The 21,664-nt window shown below is 43.4% G+C and overlaps 1 protein-coding gene across 2 annotated transcripts in view; it reads left to right on the top strand.

Annotated features, from left to right (window-relative positions):
* LOC120053672 (rab GTPase-activating protein 1-like) overlaps positions 1-21,664 on the top strand; it is a 148,949-nt gene that overhangs the window by 58,638 nt on the left and 68,647 nt on the right. The window lies entirely within an intron of this gene.

Here is a 21,664-nt window from a genome sequence, read left to right as displayed (position 1 = left end):
TTGCAGACTGAGGCTATGCAGGTACTTTGCCCTTTCCTGACATTGTAGATAATGTCCACTGTGTCACTAGCGCCCAGAGGCGCTCGTTATTTGGCAGCACCTTCATTATTGCCTTGCTGCCACTGGGTCTTATTTCACTGAGAAAAGCTGGGGCCAGGAGTAATTTACCTGTTGAAATATATACATTCAACTGTTAAACCAGTCAAGTGGCTTACGCTCACGCTATTCCCCTTCAGGAGGATGTTTTGATTAACCAGGCGTTGAACCTATTCAGACGGTTTAGGGAAATATTTTTCTGCGGCTAAACTGGGTAACACTAATCTTTTTGTCGTCTTTCAAATCAGTCCCTCTGACTGGTGTTGCGCGTGCAGAGAGCTGTGGCAGACATTTTGACGTGCTCTCAGATGACTATCAGTATGTTTGTTACTGATGGCAGTCAGCCCTGCCGTGCTCTCCCTCTCTTTCTGACAGCCCTGCTGTACAAGACTTTCTCTAAAATGGCTAGGGAAAACGTCTGGTGTCTCTGGGGTGCTCTGCCGCTTGATCACCTTCCGTGCTCGGTGGCACTCACTCTCCCCTGGCTCTGGACTCAACGACGCTCAGTAGGTGGCTGTTGCCTAGCCGCTGATACAGCCTTCACACACAGCGTTCGGGAGAAACCTGTACGCTCACACATTCTAATGTTAAGTTAGCAAGGTGCTGACCTGCCGGGTTGAGCTGTGAGTGGAAGTTGCATGCTGGTTATTATTCCATAGAGGGTATTTTTAGGCCTCTGTTACGGCACAGAGCACACCTTTGTTAAGCCCTTTTTCTTCCTGCCATTAAACCACAGACTAGGAGGTCACGTTATCAACATCCATTTTTCTGGAAGGCCAATGTGATTAGCTCAACCTGTTGCTATGCTTTATGTTGCTCAGTTGTCTCTTCGACACATGCTGACCCTCTGTTTTCAGTCTTTACTACTGTGTTACACGGCTGAGGTTTGTCGTGTTTAGTCAACACAAATGAGTTTCCCTTAAACCATTCGTTGCCCTTTCTCATGCCTCACTTTCCCAGCGTATAGCATTCAACGTTTGTTCTTACTTCACGCTTTTTATCCATATGCATGAAGACCAAACCAAGAGGAGCTGAGTATTTATGGCCCAATCCTCTCCATGCTACTGTATTATAAATTCCCTTTAATATTAATCAGTGTAGCTGCACCTCGCCCTCCCATCTAACGCCGGTGCTCCTGATGAGTGCACCAGCAAGAATGAACACCTGGACCCTTCTGAGAGGCGGAGATGAGCTATTCACAACCCTCTTCCATGCCTTCCGAACAGCTTTAATGGCTACTCTGCATAACACCCCCCCCCCCCAAACACATCACCACTATACCCAACCCCATGCGTTTTACATGGAGCACCTCTGCCTCCTTTTGAAAGGCTTGGCGTGTGTTTAACCGAACAGGTGCTCGAGCCCATAACTTTGCAGGAGTGTCTTGTGTGATGAAGGAGCAGCAGGAGTATCTAGCAGTTCACATTAGGTGAAGTCTGTAACGTCGGAGCCACTTCCGGGTCAACTCCACCACCCTGCCCACTTGAAAATAAGAGGACTCATCCCTCTACCGCATGACACTTGTGTAGATCTGAGAGGATTCCAGAAGTAAAAGCCATCTGGTGGAAATTCCATCGTACTATCCTAAACCAGTGGTTTTTAAACTTTTTCTGCGGGGACCCCATTTCCAGCAGAATTTCTGTGGACATCATTTTTACCCCAAAATTTTCCCGTGACCGCACCCCACCCCAAATCTTATGGCACAACTTAAAATCCGTAAACGTAGATTTTTACATAAACAAATAACCTTATCAAAATGAAAAGAAACCAATAAATACATTTATTCTATAAAGTTGTGTTTTTCAAATGATCTTTCTCAAACTTTTGTATATTTTCCCCATACAATAATATGTACTCAATGTTTTTTAGTTGCCGACCAAACTGGAGTCCCCCCGACTCTGAATACCAATGTCCTACACGGTACACTGGAGCTTTTACCGTATTCCTTATACCTATCCAATCTTTACAGATCTGTTTTAAAGTGCATAGGGGTAGGATTGGAAAATTTATTTGGGATTGGGCACTGTAATTACACCTCCAGACCACTGTTTGCCATTTCAAACACAATTGCTCCTATCCACAATTGCAACCATCCCTACTTCACCTTGATCGTCTCCGTCCACGCCAAACAACAGACGCCATAATCCTATGATATCTCTGAAGGAGTGGCAAACTCAGAGGATTCTCCTGTCTGTGTGTGGTATCCCTCTCTGCCAATCCTGAGCGCGACTGGCGATGACAGATGATTGGCCTGCGGTCTGTTGACGCTAACGTGCGCTGATAGCTGCCCACTCACCGCTATTAGGCTGTTCGTATGCCCGCCTCGCCAGCTAGCACCATCTGGAAGCCCGTGTGGGTTACATCAGAGAGATGAGGGGCGTAGTGTTGGCGTGAAAGCCAACCACCACATACAGTATACTACAGAGGTAAAGTGCTGTGGATGGAAGACTTCTGAAGTATTTCAATAGGGGTCCCATGCAAAGTGATATCGCTGTTATCACTGTGTCTCACTGTCAACAGATGGAAGAGGGTTTGGACATTTCCTGGGAAAATGGGATGAACCTGTTGAAAATAGGTTACCATGATGACATAATCCTGTTGTTGAAATGTCACCCTCAAAACATCAATTTATGTTAATTACTTTTTTCAAATCCAATGTATTTTACGCAGTAATTCCAAGTCACAATATGTTGACAAATTACGTTGAAACAAAGTTGTGCCCAGTGGGTAGTTCTCATCTATGGTTGCTGGGTTGGAATTTTCCTAGTGCCCTCTTTGCTGAGTACTACATAGCTTGTAGAAAACAACAACACTAAAATGGCATGTATGGTAGTGGATGGATATGTGTGGCTGAAGCATAGGGAACTTTCCATTATAAAAAAATAATAATTGGATTCTGGCAAATAGTTAATTCGGTCCGAATTGCATCATCTGTCTTTTTTTGTGTTGTCTTTTACAATGTAGGTTCACAGTACGGAAAAAAAGATACACACTTTCAGAATTTCTCCCCTATAGTACAATGTCATCTGTATTACTGTAGCTACCTCCCTTATGAAAACCCATTTAGGCCAATGTTATTATTTAGGCACAATGCTCTTGATAAGGGAAGAAAGGCAATGTTACAGATATGGCTGTAATGTTCGTATCTCTTCAGAATGGGAGGGATTCAAAATGGCTTATTGGTGATAAGGGACACAATGATATTTTTAGCCTGATGAGAATATGTAATTATTTTGCGTGTGTATTATATATAGCTCTGCCCCACTGGCAGTGTATCAGTGCGGATGCCAACCTCATTCAATATCAGCCCTAGCTGCCAGGCACCTGTGCCCTGCCTGACTGTAGGCACTCAGCCCCCCGTCTGCGCACACATCCCCACACCTCCGTAGGGCGGGGGCCAACCTCGGAGAGATGGACAAAGAGAAACTGAGAAAACATTAGTCTAGAAATATAGAGAAAGGCAGAGCAAAAGAGTGATGGAGAGAGACTAAACATAGGAGAGCGACAACATTCTGGAGAGAGAGATTGGCTGTACAGCGTTTGTAAACACAATGTAGTTGTATTTCCATATTTCCTATTCTTTGTTGCTATGGTCATGTGTACTGCCTTGTGAGGTATAGTGATGGTCATTGAGTGATTTGAGTGATAGATTGTGACATAGGTGAAGAAGATGTTGTTTTCGCTCTCCCTCCTTCATTCCCTCTGGTTCTTCACTCCAACCCAGCATACTGCTAAACCTCAGGTGGACTAAGCCTGGACAGACTAACACACAGATGGAACAACTCTGTGTCCACCCTCCCCCTACTTAGGGTGTCTATTGCTCGTTCTGATATTTCTTAATTTGGACTGTTTTGTATTCTGTGTATTACTAGGTACTATTACTGCACTGTAGGAGATAGAAACACAATGTTGCTAAATCTGTGTACGTGACCAATAAACTTTATTTTAATTTTAATACAAATGTTATTACATTGAATAATGAATAAACAACCTATAAATACCACAAGACAGACGAGCAGCCTTCAGGCGGCGTCAGTAAGGCCAGTGTCACGGCGGTGATATTTACATAGGGAATGGGGGATGTTTTCCCTAGCTGTTTTGTCTCCCAGATTGGCTTGAAAAGAACTGTGTTTTTTGTTTATTCTCACATGAGCACGCACACACATGCACGCTTTCACGCACACACACACACGTTTTCACACGGCTGTCCTGTCCAGGTTAGCATTAGAGCACACCCAGGAAATAGAATTGGCCGTGAGTGCGTGCTTTATCCTTTTGCCACACCCCCATAATATAATACTCACTACAAAACGGCTTCAACACGTACAGAATCATTCGGAGATGGGTTTTGTGTGTGTGATGTTGTGTACACGGCCATCTTTTTTCTACAGAATAGTCTCATCTCCCCCTCTTTTTCCCCCCTCTCCACACAAAACAAGGTACAGTGAGTTCACTGGTTAGAAATGGAGCAGGGGGATTGAGGTGAAGGAGTGTTTTATCATTGTGGTCTAACTCTCCTCTCTCAGGTGTCCACTGTTAGATCAGCTGAAAAGGAGGAAGATGAGCTCCAGATGTTCTGCTGGGGGGAGAGGAGTAAAGGGGGGGGGGGGCATTTTGAGGGAGGGAGGGGAAAGATTGAGAAATGTAATATAGGCTACTGAGATGGCGATAAGAGAAAAAAAGTGTGTATTCTATTAGTATACAGAAGCTTAACTGTTGTCTTGGGAATTTTTTTGGTAGCTGTTTATTTAGTTGAAAGGACAACAAATGTTGTGATTGGTTATGTTAATGTCATTAGTTTCATTGGAATGGCGTTGTTTTGATGAGGGCTACAGAGCACATCTATCAAAGCCCCTGTCTGATTTGTTCAGATAAAATTCTCGTTGCGTTGTCATGGATACCAAGAGAGGATGATCAACACGTGAATGTTTTGGAATTAGTTAAGTCGGGATTGTGGTAGTCGGGATTGTGGTAGTCGGGATTGTGGTAGTCGGGATTGTGGTAGTCGGGATTGTGGTAGTCGGGATTGTGGTAGTCGGGATTGTGGTAGTCGGGATCGTGTGTGCTGGACTGTGTGTAGCATCCATAGAAACAATGTATATGACCCATTGAACACGACCCACGTTTCCATATTTTCGTGGGCAAAGTGTGTGACTGTTTCCTATCTGCAGTGTTTTCCCCCTATCTGCAGCCCCACACTGCTCTCCCCTAGCAGAAGCCAGCCAGCCTTGCGTCATCTGACTCTCTGGCCATTGTTTTCCTGTGAAAAGCCCAGCCAAGGGGGATCATGTGTCCCAGGGCCAGAAATAGCCCCCAGCCATGGAATAACCAACTAATGTCATTAGGAGGCTGAACAGACAGGTTATGAAGGCCCATGGGAGCGAGAGAAAGGGAGCGAGAGGGGGATGGAGGAAGAGTGAAAATTCAGTGGCCGCCTCCTTAAGGAGTTTACTGAGTTTTAGCATCGTTTAATCAGCCAACAAGTGGCCGCTTTGGAGGAGTGCAGTAACCGCCTCCCCTGGGGAGCGCGAGAGCGTGTTTGTCTAGACTTTGGTCTCTAGTGAAGAGAGAATTTTCACTGCAGCCTTGGAGCACATAATAGGATGGTTTGTGTGTGGGCAACTGAACATGCACAAGCGTGTGTGTGTTACGTCAATAATAATGACTGCAGGCACTGGCTGCACAGATTGTGTGTTTGTCTTACAGTATCTTCCTCTTTTGGACTTGGCTGGTAGGTGTCACTGTTTGTGTGTGTGCGCGCACCAATATCTTCCTCTAGTAGGTTTCACTGCCTGGTGTTTGTATAGAGATCTTATAAGGCTTGGCAAGTCACTGAGTGTCTACACATTCTGTTTACTGCAGTATAATTGTCTGTGTCCTTTTGGTGTTTAAGCATAGCACATCATTTAAGCATAATGCTTTTGTGTCATTATGCATATTAGTGCTCACATGTACCTGAAACAAGGAGATACGTGTGATTGTGTGTTCATGCGATCCTACCTAACGTGTGCACAATTCACATGCGTTTCTAATTGTATAATTCAAGGCTGCATCTCTACTCTCGTTGTTTGAGCACGAAAACCCCTTTTTCTTTGCAGACGGCAGTCAGTGTAGGCTTTGGTTTGGTCACAACTGGGGCTGTGCCATGACGGGTTAAATGGAGCTTGTGGGTGCATCCCTAATGGGACCTTATTCCCTATATAGTGCACTAGTTTTGACCATTGTCCCTGGTCAAAGGCACTACATAGAGAATAAGGTGCCATTTGGAATACACACTTTTTACTATTTTATTTTAGGAACTCATTTCACACCTAATGACACCCAGCAAAGAAAGGAGGTCACAGAGAAAGGAGGAGAGGTAGCAGAGGGTGATCTCCACTTTATCTCTACAATTATACCAAAGGCTGCTGTGTGTCTGTGTCTAGTCACCAAAGCCCACTCCACCTGGAGCTGGGTCAGGGCTGTGGATTATTCTTTCAGATTGCCTTTTGAAGTAGGTGTTGATCATTGAATGTGGTTGTGGTCAGTTTACATCCCGGTACACTATATTAGCTGACTGGTGTTTGGATGTCCTTCAGATCTAGTTATAATATTTTTAGGATGCCTTCTCTCTGAAATTGGCATCCAAACGTGTTAGAACATATTCAAATATCCAAGTTTCAAGTGTTATTGTCACGTGCACCAGTACAGTGAAATTACTTTCTTGCAAGCTCTTTCCCAACAATGCAGTAATGAATATCAGTAGTACTATGAAATCATGTGGAACAAAAACACATGAGAAATATAAATAACAGTAAGTAAGCTACCTAGATACAGGGTCAGTTCAGGTTCAATACCATGTTTACAAATAGCCAATTGATTCCCCCTGAAAATGGTATGCTTGCATCTGTGTTTGTCATACTGTGCGTGGCTGTACTTTGTATTTTTGTGTATGTACATGTACATACCTACTGTATATGTGTAATATGGAGAATTGATGGTTCAGCATTCTGTCTCCAGCGATGTTTCAGCATGGTCTCCAGCGCTTCCTTACAGCAGCCCAAGACTTCACTGAAGTAGGGTAGCTATGGCAACTCTGAGCCGCACTCTGCAAGGAAAGTTTTTTTGAGTTTATTTGAAGTTTAAAAATAGGGCGCAATTAACATGGGTATTTGTGCCGCTCAGAAATAGCTGGGTTGTTCTTCATTCATGGATGCATTTATTTGGAGGATGTTTGTGTGCTACACACAGTAAATATAACTCCAAGAAAGCTACAATGGAGTGGAGAGCGTTAAACGGCCATTTAGAATGTCCTCCTATCTTGAACATTCATACAGATGTACCTTCTACTAGCAGGTACAGTGCACAGAGGGTCTGGAGACTGCTACTGGGAGGTGGAGTGGGGAAGGGCTTATATACTGTAGCAGTCTCTTATGAAGGGCTCAGCAGGAAAGACGGTGATGAGAGTTTGTTTGGACATAATGCGCAATCCTGGTCTTTAATGTGCGCTGACTCTAGTTGCTCTTTCTACCACAAACTAGAGGTCTATCTGAGACCCGACCCGGGTCCTGAGCGGGTCCGGGTCCAAAATACAAACTTTCCCCTCTTGGTCGGGTCCACATTTACGTAAGTATTCAGAGCCTTTACTCCGTACTTTGCTGAAGCACTGTTGGCAGCGATTACAGCCTTGAGTCTTCTTGGTTATGATGCTACAAGCTTGGCACACCTGTATCTGGGGAGTTTCTCCCATTCTTCTCTGCAGATCCTCAACCTGTCAGGTTGGATGGGGAGCGTCGCTGCACCGCTATTTTCAGGTCTCTCCAGTGATGTTCAAGTCTGGCCTCTGGCAGGGTCGTTGTCCTGTTGTAAGGTGAACATTTGCCCTAGTCTGAGGCCCTGAGTGCTCTGGAGCAGGTTTTCATCAAAGATCTCTCTGTACTTCGCTCCGTTTATCTTTGCCTCGATCCTGACTAGTCTCCCAGTCCCTGCCGCTGAAAAACATCCGCACAGCGTGATGCTCTCTCCAACGTGCTTCACCGTAGGGATGATGCCAGGTTTCCTCCAGACGTGACGCTTGGCATTCAGGCCAAAGAGTTCAATCTTGGTTTCATCTGACCAGAGAATGTTGTTTCTGATGGTCTGAGAGTTCTTTAGGTGCCTTTTGGCAAACTCCAAGCAGGCTGTCATGTGCCTTTTACTGAGGAGTGGCTTCCGTCTGGCCACTCTACCATAAAGGCTTGAATGGTGGAGTGCTCCAGACACGGTTGTCTTTCCGGGAAGGTTCTCCAATCTCCACAGAGGAACTCTGGAGCTCTGTCAGAGTGAACATGGTTTTTGCTCTGACATGCACTGTCAACTGTGGGACATTATATAGACAGATCCCACAGTTGACAGATCATGTCCAATCAATTGAATTTACCACAGGACAGGTGGACTCAAGTTGTAGAAACATCTCAAGGACGATCAATGGAAACAGGATGCACCTGAGCTCAATTTTGAGTCTCATAGCTAAGGGTCTAAATACTTATGTAAATAAGGTGTGTTTTATTTATTAAACCTGTTTTTGTCTTTGTCATTATGGGGTATTGTGTGTGGATTGACTCTATACCTTTTTTTCTGCAGTTTTAGAATAAGGCTGTAACGTAACAAAATGCTGAAAAAGTCAAGGGGTCTGAATAATTTTCGAATGCACTGTATGTCCTTGAACCGATTATTTTAAAATCACACACAGAAGAAGTTTATAAGGGATAATTGAGATGCGAATGGCAGCCTGCAGTACCCCGGTCAGCCTTCATCTAGAGTTATTCAATGAGAGGGGGCAGCACTTAGTTGGCCGGACTTCCTGGAGAAGCTCAAACTGCGCATGTTATGTCCCCATTGGTCACCATCTTTACCATCTTCTTCATTGCACTATTTAGTCTTGACAGGAATGAATGGTCAGTCATTGACTTGGACCACAAGGCAGGAGCTCCTTCGAAAGGTTGCTTGATCAAATCCCTGTCGTTCTGCCCCTGAGCAAGGCAGTTAACCCACTGTTCCCTGGGTGCCGATGACGTGGATGTCGATTTAAGGCAGCCCCCCACACCTCTCTGATTCATAGTTAACTGGGTTAAATGCGGAAGACACATTTCAGTTGAAGGCATTCAGTTGTACAACTGACTAGGCATCCCCATTTCCCTTTCCTTCTACAGCGTCTCTGACACAATGACCCTCCTGTACGGAGTCCAGACCACATTTGTTCAGGTCCTCTTTGCTGCTGTTGGATTTTAACGTGGCCTATTAGATTTTTCTAAGATACTGACATTGACACGTGTATGAATATTCATGTGTTTTTCAGACGCTTCAAATAATTGTTGAAAATATTTTCTTTGTTTATTAAACGCTATTATGGCTTTTCTTACTGTAGGTAAATAATTGTGTGCTTTTGAAAATAATTTGCCCATGTCTGTCTGATTTTAGGATTTTTCACGTGTTAGTGCTGTAATAATAAAAAAACAAGGCCTACTTCAGCACAGCAGAGTCTCCCTCTGACTTTCTTGTCGAACGTGCTTTGAAACCTTCACTGTGTGTGTCTGTACTGGAGGTAGTGTTGTCACGATATCATAATTTTGACTTCGATACCATCATGATACTTGATACCAAAATGATACCGCAAAAAAAAAAGTGTATTAATTTAGTGGCAGAATGGCACTTGATCCAGACAGATGAACTTAGCTACTGCTCTGTTTAAAAGAAAATGACATACATTTTGAAGACAGCGATGTATACAGATGACAATCCATTTAGGACTTATTTTATTGGCAACTGCTAGGATTACATTTTATTTTACTGATCAATGAAATTTGCATTGAAGAAGCAATCTCTTATTTTAGAAAAGTGTGCGCTGTCTCTTAAATGTAATGATGTCATTCTTGTGGCCGAATGTGGCTGTGGAATCAGACTTTGTGGCTACGAAGAAAGAGACACAACCCATGTCCTCTGGTATAAACACAACTCTAGAAATGTCAGGTGCCTGGGGGGGTGCACTTTATCTGGTGCCCTGTAACCTTCAGTCTGGCCACATTCCTAACCTGCTCCAGCACCATGCATCACTCTGAGGAGTCGGCGCCAAGTGCACTCCACTTGGAATGGGCCTGCAGTTTCGAATGAATTCGAATGCATTGCCACTCATTGGCCATCATCAATGTCAACACGGAGACAGATGAGTTTGCAATCTGTCAAGGCGACCAGATGTTGTCCCACCCGAGGGACATCACCCAAAATTCCTGGCCACGACAATAGGACAAATGTCACTGATTTTTAAAAACGGAATGCTATTGTCTGAATATCAGCAGAATATATTACGGTGGCCTGGGGGAGAAATTAAACATGGAGATCCAGGTGTGCCAAGAGGGATGTCACGTGTTGCCATCTGGTTTGTCACTTAAGTCACAACATCTCTTTAGCCACTGCCCAGAGTACCAAGAAGTAAAGAATGCAAACCCTCTCTCAATGCTAAAAATGACTGTTCAAGACGGTTACTTGTGAGGTCTGTAGATAGACTTTATTTTTTCTCCCCACGACACACTTAACAGGCCTTCAGCGCGATCACACACAGCGCCACACATGCATAATTCATGAACAAGATTAATCTGTCTCTACTCTGGCAAGGCTTAAAAGGCACCCCACCTTTCCTTCCCACTCTCCCCTATGTCCCCTTCTCTCACCCACTTCCATCTCTCCCTCTCAGCGTTTATTTGCTTGGTCCTCTGTAAAGTTGGACTGTGAGATCATGCTAATGCAACTGTTTGTCAATTTTAATTATGGGCTGCTTTGAGTGTTAGATTTTACCCAGGGAAGAAATAGGCCCAGTAATATTCTTTCTGTCAGTCACCTGGCTCTACTCTTCTCTCGGTCTCTCTCTCTCTCTCTCTCTCTCTATAAACAGTGGGAGCCTCGCTCCAGGTCTCCTCCACAGATGTTTGGCCAGAGGTAAGAGCTAGGGTTGGGCGGTATCTCATCCCAAGATTTACGGTATTACCGGCTTAGTACACAAGTGGGCCCTAAAAGTGCAAAAAAGCACATTGGGCGTCTATTACCAGAATGCTAACAAACTTAGCACAAATACTAGAGAATTTCCATAGAAGCTGCTAGCAAATTATGATAATGAGCACAAACAAAAATTAACTAATTGCAAAGACAAGCAATCCAGCTCATTAAGTTATACATTACCAGTCAAACGTTTGGACACCTTATTCCAGGGTTTTTATTTTATTTGTACTATTTTCTACATTGTAGAATAATAGTGATGAAAAACTATGAAATAACACATTTGGAATCATGTAGTCATCAAAAAAGTGTTAAACAAATCAGAATATATTTGATATTTTTTATTCTTCATAGTAACCAAACTTTGCCTTGACAGCTTTGCACACTCTTGGCATTCTCTCAACCAGCTTCATGAGGTAGTCACCTGGAATACATTTCAATTAACAGGTGTGCCTTGTTAATTTGGAATTTATTTCCTTAATGCGTTTGAGCCAATAAGTTGTGTTGTGACAAGGTAGGGGTGGTATACAGAAGATAGCCCTATTTGATAAAATACCAACAGCTCCAATAAGCAAAGAGAAACGACAGTCCATCGTTACTTTAAGACATGAAGGTCAGTCAATCCGGAACATTTCAAGAACTTCGAAAGTTTCTTCAAGTACAGTCGCAAAAACCATCAAGCGCTATGAAGAAACTGGCTCTCATGAGGACCGCCACAGGAAAGGAAGACCCTGAGTTAACTCTGCTGCAGAGGATAAATTCATTAGAGCACCTCAGATTGCAGCCCAAATAAATGCTTCACAGAGTTCAAGTAACGGATACATCTCAGCATCAACTGTTCAGAAGAGACTGTGTGAATCAGGCCTTCATGGTAGAATTGCTTCAAAGAAACCACTACTAAAGGACACCAATAAGAAGAGGAGACTGGCTTGGTCCAAGAAACACGATCAATGGACATTAGAAATGTGTCCTTAGGTCGGATGAGTCGAAGTTTGAGATTTTTGGATCCAACCGCTGTGTCTTTGTGAGACACGGAGTAGGTGAACGGATGATCTCTGCATGTGTGGTTCACACCGTGAAGCATGGAGGAGGAGGTGTGATGGTGTGGGGTGCTTTGCTGGTGACACTGTCTGTGATTTATTTAGAATTCAAGGCAAACTTAACCCTTATGGCAACCACAGCACTCTGCATCGATACGCCATCCCATCTGGTTTGCACTTAGTCCCAGTATCATTTGTTTTTCAACAGGACAGTGACCCAACACACCTCCAGGCTGTGTAAGGGCTATTTGACCAAATAGAGTGATGGAGTGCTGCATCAGATGACCTGGCATCCACAATCACCCAACCTCAACCTAATTCAGATGGTTTGGGATGAGTTGGAAAAGCAGCTAACAAGTCCTCAGCATATATGAGAACTCTTTCAAGACTGTTGGAACAGCATTCCTCATGAAGCTGGTTGAGAGAATGCCAAGAGTGTGCAAAGCTGTCATCAAGGCAAAGGGTGGCTACTTTGAAGAATCTCAAATATAAAATATATTTTGATATTTATAACACTTTTGGTTACTACATGATTCCATATGTGTTATTTCATAGTTTTGATGTCTTCAGTATTATTCTACAATGTAGAAAATAGTCAAAATAAAGACCCTTGAATGAGTATGTATGTCCAAACTTTTGACTGGTACTGTACATTTGGTTGAATTTAATGTTAAATTGGGTTAAGTTTGGTGGGAAAAAAACAATTCGCTTGCGTTGATGGCTTTTTGCAAATCCAATCCGTTTTTCTGGTTCATTCAACGTCATCACATTTAATGTTTTTGTTTAAATGACGTGGAATGTTTTTGCCCAGTGTGATATCAGCATTGCCAGCTTTTATAGTGGTGAAATAAAATGGGACACCTTTGTTTCACACCTTTTTTTGAGAGACAACCCCTAAAGGGACAGTTGATGAACTGAGGGGACTGGAGTAAATAAGTGAGAATGGGAGAACATAGACACTTGATATTAACGTTTTAACTCCTGGCTGTGCCACTCATTGTGATGGTAATGCATTTGACTGTACCTCATGACTTCCATGGCTGTTTCCAATCCAACCACTCCTTTCAGATTCTGACCCAGGAGAACTTTCCCTGGAGGCGTGCCAAGGTTTAGTCCCCAGACAGAGATGCTCTCTGACACACCATGCTGCCTGTTCATCTGAGGCACTGCTCTCCAGCGTGGTGCACTACACTGCCTTTGCTCGTTCTCAATCGGGGGGGGGGGTGGTTGTGATGAGCACTTTGGCATCCCCCTGCGATCTGGGTCATGCCGCAGCAGGGTGGTCTGCTGGTGACAGGGCTGTTCCACTCAGCTGGGTGTGAGGATGGGTGAAGACATGCCCATCTGTCTGCCTTAGTCATACTCTCGTCCTCGACCAGGCTACAAGAGATCCCGGCAATGTTCTATTCGATACAACAGTACTGAGAACTTTCTGAAAAGTTCTAGAAGCATGCTTTGTGTGTTAAGTGGAACATATGTTGGGCGGGGGACACCTAACTGCACCCATCAGCAGTGTCAGGCCATTTCGTTCCAAAGCGTTCACAAATAGGCAGGACAAGTTAGTCACACTTGCTCATTGCAACATGTCTGATAACTGGATGCACATATTTCTTAATACCCAGCTGGCTACCCAGGAACTTTTGGATCAACTTTTGCTGTATCTAATGTGCAGTGCACCCACGTCAGCCCAGAGTAGGGGGATCTGTCTCCATAAGCACAATGCAGCTAGCTGTCTGGCTTACTGTGGCTATCTCTGAGTCTCTCGGCAGGATGCTAGCATCACTTGTCAGCCGGGATCTCTCTCCACACGGATTGGACTGGCTGTCAGGTTGGGCTTAATGGGCTCTGACTGCTTCTTCTCCTGTCTGCGTCTCAGTCCACACGCAGCCCCAGCTCTGAGGTTTAGAGAAGCATCACTGCACCCCAGCAGGAGCGTCTGAAATCCTCATTACATAAACCTTGTTTAAGGGTCTGCTCGACCAAGGCTTTGATGGTCCCGTGTGGCCAGATGTAAGCATGTTCATGGTCAAGTAAATAATCCCCTATTTACTCCGAGTACCTATTCAACATTTTGACAACAGCCGTTGGACCTTTTTGTTTGATACCAGCACGAGAACACCTGATTCACCACGTCAACCAATCATCAAGCCTTTGCTGAGCGGAAACACACGTGCTGGAATAGAACAATCGTGCAATAACTGCAACAGTTTTCCAGAGAGATGGATTGGGCAACACTGCTTTAGACCAGACGATAGCATAGCAACACAGATCCACAACCAGCCTGTGTGGAACCTTCCAGCAGGGCTTTAAGTGATCCACTGGTGTGCCGCAGAGGTGAGCCCACCTCAGATCAATGAGCTTGAAGGTCATCGGTTTTGTCTTTTTCTTCTGTCAGGGTCCAGCAGTAGCTTGTTGACTGGGCCTTGGCCAACGCAAACAGCTGGGCTCGATCCGTCAACCCGTATAGAAAACTCCAAGTCAGACTAGCTTCGAATTAGCCTTAGTAATTACGCCAGTAAAATGAATGACAGTGAGAGGACAGACTGCATCGCATATTGACCCCCCCCCCCCCCCCCCCCCGCTCTGATTCTTCTTCGCTTGTTTGCCTGAGGCAGGCTTCCTTCACAGATGTTTGTGACTAAATGACCATTTGGATTCCCCCTGCTCCCTCTGCTTATTTATGGAGCCTATTTGTCAGGAACCATGGGCTTTACGACACCGCGCCACATATGAGATCCATTTTCTTACACACAGAAAGAGAGAGAAGGACAAATGGAGTAAAAGAGAGATGGCTAGACAGTGGGGCAGAGCAAGATCCGATCCATTGCACTGTTAACTAGTGACTGTGCCTGGATTGCAGCTTAGATGACTGTTCTTTCCAAACACGCAACCCAGCCCTCCTCGGGGCAGCATTTGACTCATATTTATTTAATGCAGTGTAATGGTGTTTGAGTTGAGTATAATTTCCAGCCTTTATCTCGTGTATAACACCTTTTTCAAACACTATTAGTATCAGCATCTCCAGTTACTGGTGCTGACCTCAGTATACCCGGCTGTGTAGTACCCAATTCACCGGTGTATCTTGCCCGAGGTGTGAGAGGCATTCGAGGTTTGCACCTGAGTGACTTAGTTACCACCAGCTCTGGTTGCAGTGTGAGCTTGTTAGGGAATGAGGCGAAGGGTGTGGAAGTGTTAGCTTGACTTGGCAAAATCAGCACTTTATTTTGGGGTGCTAAATGGGTTACCTGCCTGTGTTGCTCGCGGGGAAGTGTAATGCCTTGTCTGCCAACAGGCCCCCAAGCTGCAATTAGAATCTCTCTCTCCTTTTTGTTTCTCTTTCTGTTTTTCTTTCCCTGTTTTTACCCCCCCCCCCCCCCCCCCACACACCCTCCCTTTTTATCTCCAGACAGTTACTCCAAAGAGAGCCGGGCGACTAGCAAGACTGCATTACAGACACAGACACACACACACTACACTACACTACACTACACTCTGACCTTATCCTGCTTCAGTTGTTTTGTTGAATCCCTGCATATGTATTATATTATGAATCATAACATGCTGTGGTTCATGGGGATTCTGACCTGGTGGGACAATGTTTCCGTGACATGTTATAATGAGGGAGTGGAAAGGTGTGTGTGTGTGTGTGGAGAGAAAGAGATTCTTGAATGGTTTCTTTATGATACAATTGTATTGGTGAGGATGGTCTTTGAGACCCTGGTAAATCTAGATCACCCCATGCCCACATAATGTTCCTACAGTCACCATCCAGTACAGTAGTACATCATGCTTAATGATGGTAGTGGGTCTGGAGTAGGGTTGTGGCGGTCACCAAATTTGGTCAGCCTGTGATTATCAAGCAAATAACTGTCAGTCTCACAGTAATTGACTGTTAATTAACAAACACATGTAGCATCTCCTGTCTTCCACACAAGCCACCGGTGCAGACCTTTTGGAACACCTACATTTTAAAACATCTAAATCCATGTAATATAGCCTACACCTTCACAATAAATCCATTATTTATTTTAGATAGGTCTAAAGAAGCATGATATGAATTTTTTTTTGTCTATTTCAGAAGAACAGAATAGCATACGTCGCCAAACCCACTGGATACAGGTTATCTACAAGTCTCTGCTAGGTAAAGCCCTGCCTTATCTCAGCTCACTGGTCACCATAGCAGCACCCACTCGTAGCACGTGCTCCAGCAGGTATATCTCACTGGTCACCCCCAAAGCCAATTCCTCCTTTGGTCGTCTTTCCTTCCAGTTCTCTGCTGCCAATGACTGGAACGAACTGCAATAATCTCTGAAGCTGGAGACTCATATCTCCCTCACTAGCTTTAAGCACCAGGTGTCAGAGCAGCTCACAGATCACTGCACCTGTACATAGCCCATCTGTAAACAGCCCATCTATCTACCTACCTCATACCCATACTGTATTTATTTATTTATCTTGCTCCTATGCACCCCAGTATCTCTACTTGCACATTCATCTTCTGCACATCTACCATTCCAGTGTTTTAATTGCTATATTGTAATTACTTCGCCACCATGGCGTATTTATTGCCTTAACTCCCTTACCTTACCTCATTTGCACACACTGTATATAGACTTTTTGTTTTCTTTGTTCTACTTTATTATTGACTGTATGTTTTGTTTATTCCATGTGTAACTCTGTGTTGTTGTATGTGTCAAATTGCTATGCTTTATCTTGGCCAGGTCGCAGTTGCAAATGAGAACTTGTTCTCAACTAGCCTAACTGGTTAAATAAAGGTGAAAAAAAAAATATATATATATTGGAAGAACTGTCCACAATTAATTTTCGTCAGCCAACAAGATGAGTAGGCCTAACGAACAGCAAAAGCACTAGCCTATGTTAATCTAGCAATGTGCACATAAGCTATAAGCGCAAATATTCAATTAGTGGAAAACACCATTATCAAAAGTTACCGCAAATGCAATTATGCATGTAATGCTTTTATTATAAATGTGTGTTTTAATGGTGAAAATGATCTTCCCCAAACTTGAAACTCCCACGCTGCTTATGTATGCCAGTTAGGCTCTACACCCCTTGTAAAGCAAATTAATGTGATTAATTTTAAGAAGTTATTTGGCCACTTCAGTTGTGATACAAACCTTATTAAAACATATAGGCCTATCGGCTAGTCTACATGAGGTGTGTGACTATGATTCGAAAAAGTGACAAAAGGCATTGTTTCTTATGCTGGGCATCATTCACAAGTGATAATATACAGTTGAAGTTGGAAGTTTACATACACCTTAGCCAAATACATTTAAACTCCATTTTTCACAATTCCTGACATTTAATCCTAATTCCCTGTTTTAGGTCAGTTAGGATCACCACTTTATTTTAATAATGTGAAATATCAGAATAATAGTATCGAGAATTATTTATTTCAGCTTTTATTTCTCTTATCACATTCCCAGTGGGTCAGAAGTTTACATACACTCAATTAGTATTTGGTTGCATCAAGTAAAAGGCTAATATTGTCACCCATCAGACTATTCTTGATTTAATCTTGTCTTTACGTATAATAAATAAAATGTGTGAGATTTGTTTTTGATTTAGAATAAACCATTTTTGTGCACCTGGCAACGGGAAAAAATAATTGGAGGACACTTTTTGCGTGGTTCATTTCATGCCAGCCAGGTAGACTATTGTCCTGTTGTAAATATAAGTAATGTGCTTAATATTAGGAAAGTAGAGAAATAAATATAGTAGGCCTAACCTATAGTAAGCTGATGGGATCCTCCTCTTTTTAGTAGAGCCCATCACTTTTTCTTGCGCTATTGCATAGCCTATAGAAATGTGTTTTCATTAGATTTTCGATTACATTTGTATTGATATCAGAGTGATTAGAGGGACAATAGTGGGCGGAGTACCAGAGTCATGAAGGCAGTCAAATTCATGTGATCGTTTTGTCACGGTGATTAGGCTTCTCCAAGCTCAGATGCTGCTGATGGTCATTAGTAGCCTACCAAACTTGCTGACTGCCGTGACTGCTGGTGTGGCGGTAATACGGTCACCGCAACAGCCCTAGTCTGTAGCGCCACACATGAAAAATAGCCCCCTATTTTGAAATGATAAAGAATACACACGCATGCCCACATTTCACATATACGGTGGGTTCCGAAATTGACACCCTTGCTAAAGATGAGCAATAATGACTGTATAAAATAAAACATTCAAATACTGAGCTGTATTGTACGCTCAATAAAATGGGGAAATTATTTGTCCCATATATCTGTCCCATATTACTGCTACAGTAATGTGGATGCTACCATTATTGCACATAATCCTGAATGAATCGTGAATAGGGATGAGTGAGAAGGTAAGTGTCAAATATCATACCCCCCAAGACATGCTAACCTCCCCTGTTATTAGTAATGTCTTGGGTTATTACCTTTTAACCCACTGTAATTTTCTCACTCATCATTATTCAGGATTATCTGTATTCATGGTAGCATCCACATTCATGTAGATTGTGTTTAGAAACATTCTTATTTATAATATAAGTGACTCCCAAAAATACAATACATTATTTAACATTCATTTCTATTCGGCACAAAATAATCTGAAACGCAACCAAAACGAACTGCAAATGCGTCCAGCAAGTTTGTATAGTTACAAGCTTGATGGTAGTCATTGCGTGCTAGGAATATGGGACCAAATACAAATCATTTATCTATTTATAATCATCTTTATGGGTGTCAATTTTTACCCCTACCTTTTTGAGAGAAAAAAATATTACTTGTTAAACAAAATCTTTCTTTGAGCAATTGTGTTAGTGTAGAATAATATAATTCCCCACATTTTATTGAGCGTACAATACAGCTCATTATTTAAATGGGTTTATTTTATGCAGTCATTATTGCTCATCTTTATCAAGGGTGGCAATAATGTCGACTCCACTGTACATACGCAGACAAACACGCATTGCCAATGTCATTGACCAATGCGCGCACACACACTCAAATCGTTGCTCATACCTTCTGCCTTCTCTCCCTTTCATCTCTGTTCCTTTCTTTGAGAGCAGTGTGACAGCAAGCCAGTGGCACGGAGCAGAGACGCCAAGGACATTGTATCAGAGAACTGGCTCATCTGAAGAAGTAGAGAGGAGACTTAACCTTATTTACTGGCTTTAGGTGACTAATGGCGCCTTAAATTAGTAGTGACGTGCCGTTAATTTAATCAAACTGTTTACAACTGGCCCTGTCAACGAGATTCCTCCAGACCCAGATTGATGTTGCCATGGTACTGCGCTTTGTTTAATTATTAGACTGGTTAGAGTGGTGTGGAAGGGGGGATTGTTCAGAGAGTATGTGTGTACATGTTCATGCTGGTATCTATGGTATTGTTATACTCTTCATATTCTCAAGAAATGCCAATACACATTGCACTAAGAAACATCCATGGCTTTTGCTCTAGTAATGGACGAATATAAAACGGTTAGTTCCAACCCACCCATAATGCGTCGTGTGTCATACCACCTCCTCGTTTCCAATCTCGTTAAGCATTACAGGTTGTCATGTGCCAAGCTGGCAGCAGCAGCCACAGTCAAACCCTTCAATGGTCTGTTTGCTGCCTTAAATGAATCCGTTGCTCCCTAAGCTGTTCTTAGGCTACTAGCTACGCACATCCAATTAGTATTAGCTGGACAGAATCATAACAAAACAAGGCCTATGTCATAGTAGTGTGTTCTAACCCAGTCCTCTATGAGACGGACACTGCTGTTGCACATATCTGTTATTTCAGTATGATATTTGAGCAACACTTTACTTAAAACCTGACGGTACTGTATAATGCTTTATAAACATGTATGAGCTGTTATATAATGTTTTAGAATACTGCTTTATACAGCTGTATAAAGCCCCCCACCTTTCCCTTCGGTGCAGCTTCAATTCATCAGGGCATGGACTACAACATGTCGAATGCGTTCCACAGGGATGCTGGCCCATGTTGACTCCAATGCTTCCCAAAGTTGTGTCAAGTTGTCTGGATATCTTTTGGGTGGGGGACCATTCTTGATACACACTGGAAACTGTTGAGCTTGAAAAAGCCAGCAGCGTTGCAGTTCTTGACACAAACTGGTGCGCCTGGCACCTACTACCATTTACCCTCTGAATGGCATATATACACGATCCATGTCTCAAGACGTAAAAATCCTTCTTTAACCTGTCTCCTCCCCTTCATCTACACTGATTGAAGTGGATTTAACAAGTGACATCAATAAGGGATCATAGCTTTCACCTGAATTCACCTAGTCAGTCTGTCACGGAAAGAGCAGGTGTTCTTAATGTTTTGTACACTCAGTATATATCTATTTATCTCCATTTTTTTTTGCTCTCTCTCTCATTCTCCCCCCTTTATTCGGCTGTAGACCTGTGGTCAAGGTCAACTTTTACCTAATGTGAGCTGAATGGCATGTTAGCCTGTGTGTTGATGCTCATGCCAGGCAGTGACCACCCCTGGCTTACTTCAGTCCTATCTGACCATGAAGAGGGTTGTAGAGCGGGGTGAGACTGTGCCCCACTGCTGACAACAGTTTGACCCTTGACCCCCCCCCCCCCCCCCCCCCTCCCCCCCAAATAGCATCATATAGCCTATATAGTGTTATACTTCTGACTAAAGCCCAACGTAGGTCTGAAATATGATTTTCCCACTGGTGGAAGGCATCATTGAATGCTATCTTATCAGAATTGGAGAAAGGCATTCTTTACCGCGTCCTGAAAAAGACGGTGAACGGCTTTGATTGAATAGAACCCCCAATTTCTCACTTCTAACGCAGAATGTAGAGGCAGATCAAACAAGCCCACATAAAGAGCAGCTTTCAGTTGTAGAGCGAACGAGAGAAAGCAGCAAAATAAGTCAGCAGTGCTTCTCTCCACTTCACTTTAACTCCATTGCACACAATTAACCCCATTGTACACAATTAACCTCGTTGTACACAATTGAGTGTCATCTACTTTGGTGCATTTTGTTTTGACTCGTGCGCCTCTCAAACTCGCAAAGCCTGGCAGTTCCTCTTCTGTGATACACGTGAACTAGAAAGAGACCAAATGAGAATGACAGTGTATTTTCACTTTCTATCACGCACACTGTCACTCTCACTCATTCTCTCACACACACACACATATACACACGCGTGCACGCACACACACACACCAGTCAGAGCCGTCAGGGTGCCGGGGCCTGTTTTATCTGCAGCTCACAGTTGTTAGTGTGAGAATGCCAGGCTGCCAGTCATCCTGGAGGAAGTGCTGCGCTGCAGATTAGAAAGCCCAGGCAGCAGCTGAGTGGAATGGGACATCACCAGGCGCTCACACAGAATATGCTCTGAAAACCAGAAAATATCATTCTCTTTCTCCTTCTGGGCTTTGTCTGTCTCTCGCTCTCTCTCACTCTCTCTCTCTCTCGGTCTCTCTCTAGTCTACTGACTTAAACATGTTGGGTGGCGTTGTTCCTCTGAATATGTTTCCTTGTGCATACTATAGCTA

This window comes from Salvelinus namaycush, chromosome 9 (genome assembly GCF_016432855.1).
Source record: "Salvelinus namaycush isolate Seneca chromosome 9, SaNama_1.0, whole genome shotgun sequence".
NCBI classification, from domain to species: Eukaryota; Metazoa; Chordata; class Actinopteri; order Salmoniformes; family Salmonidae; genus Salvelinus; species Salvelinus namaycush.
The sequence above is the reverse complement of the archived record's forward strand: the minus strand, read 5'-3'. Positions and strand labels throughout refer to the sequence as shown.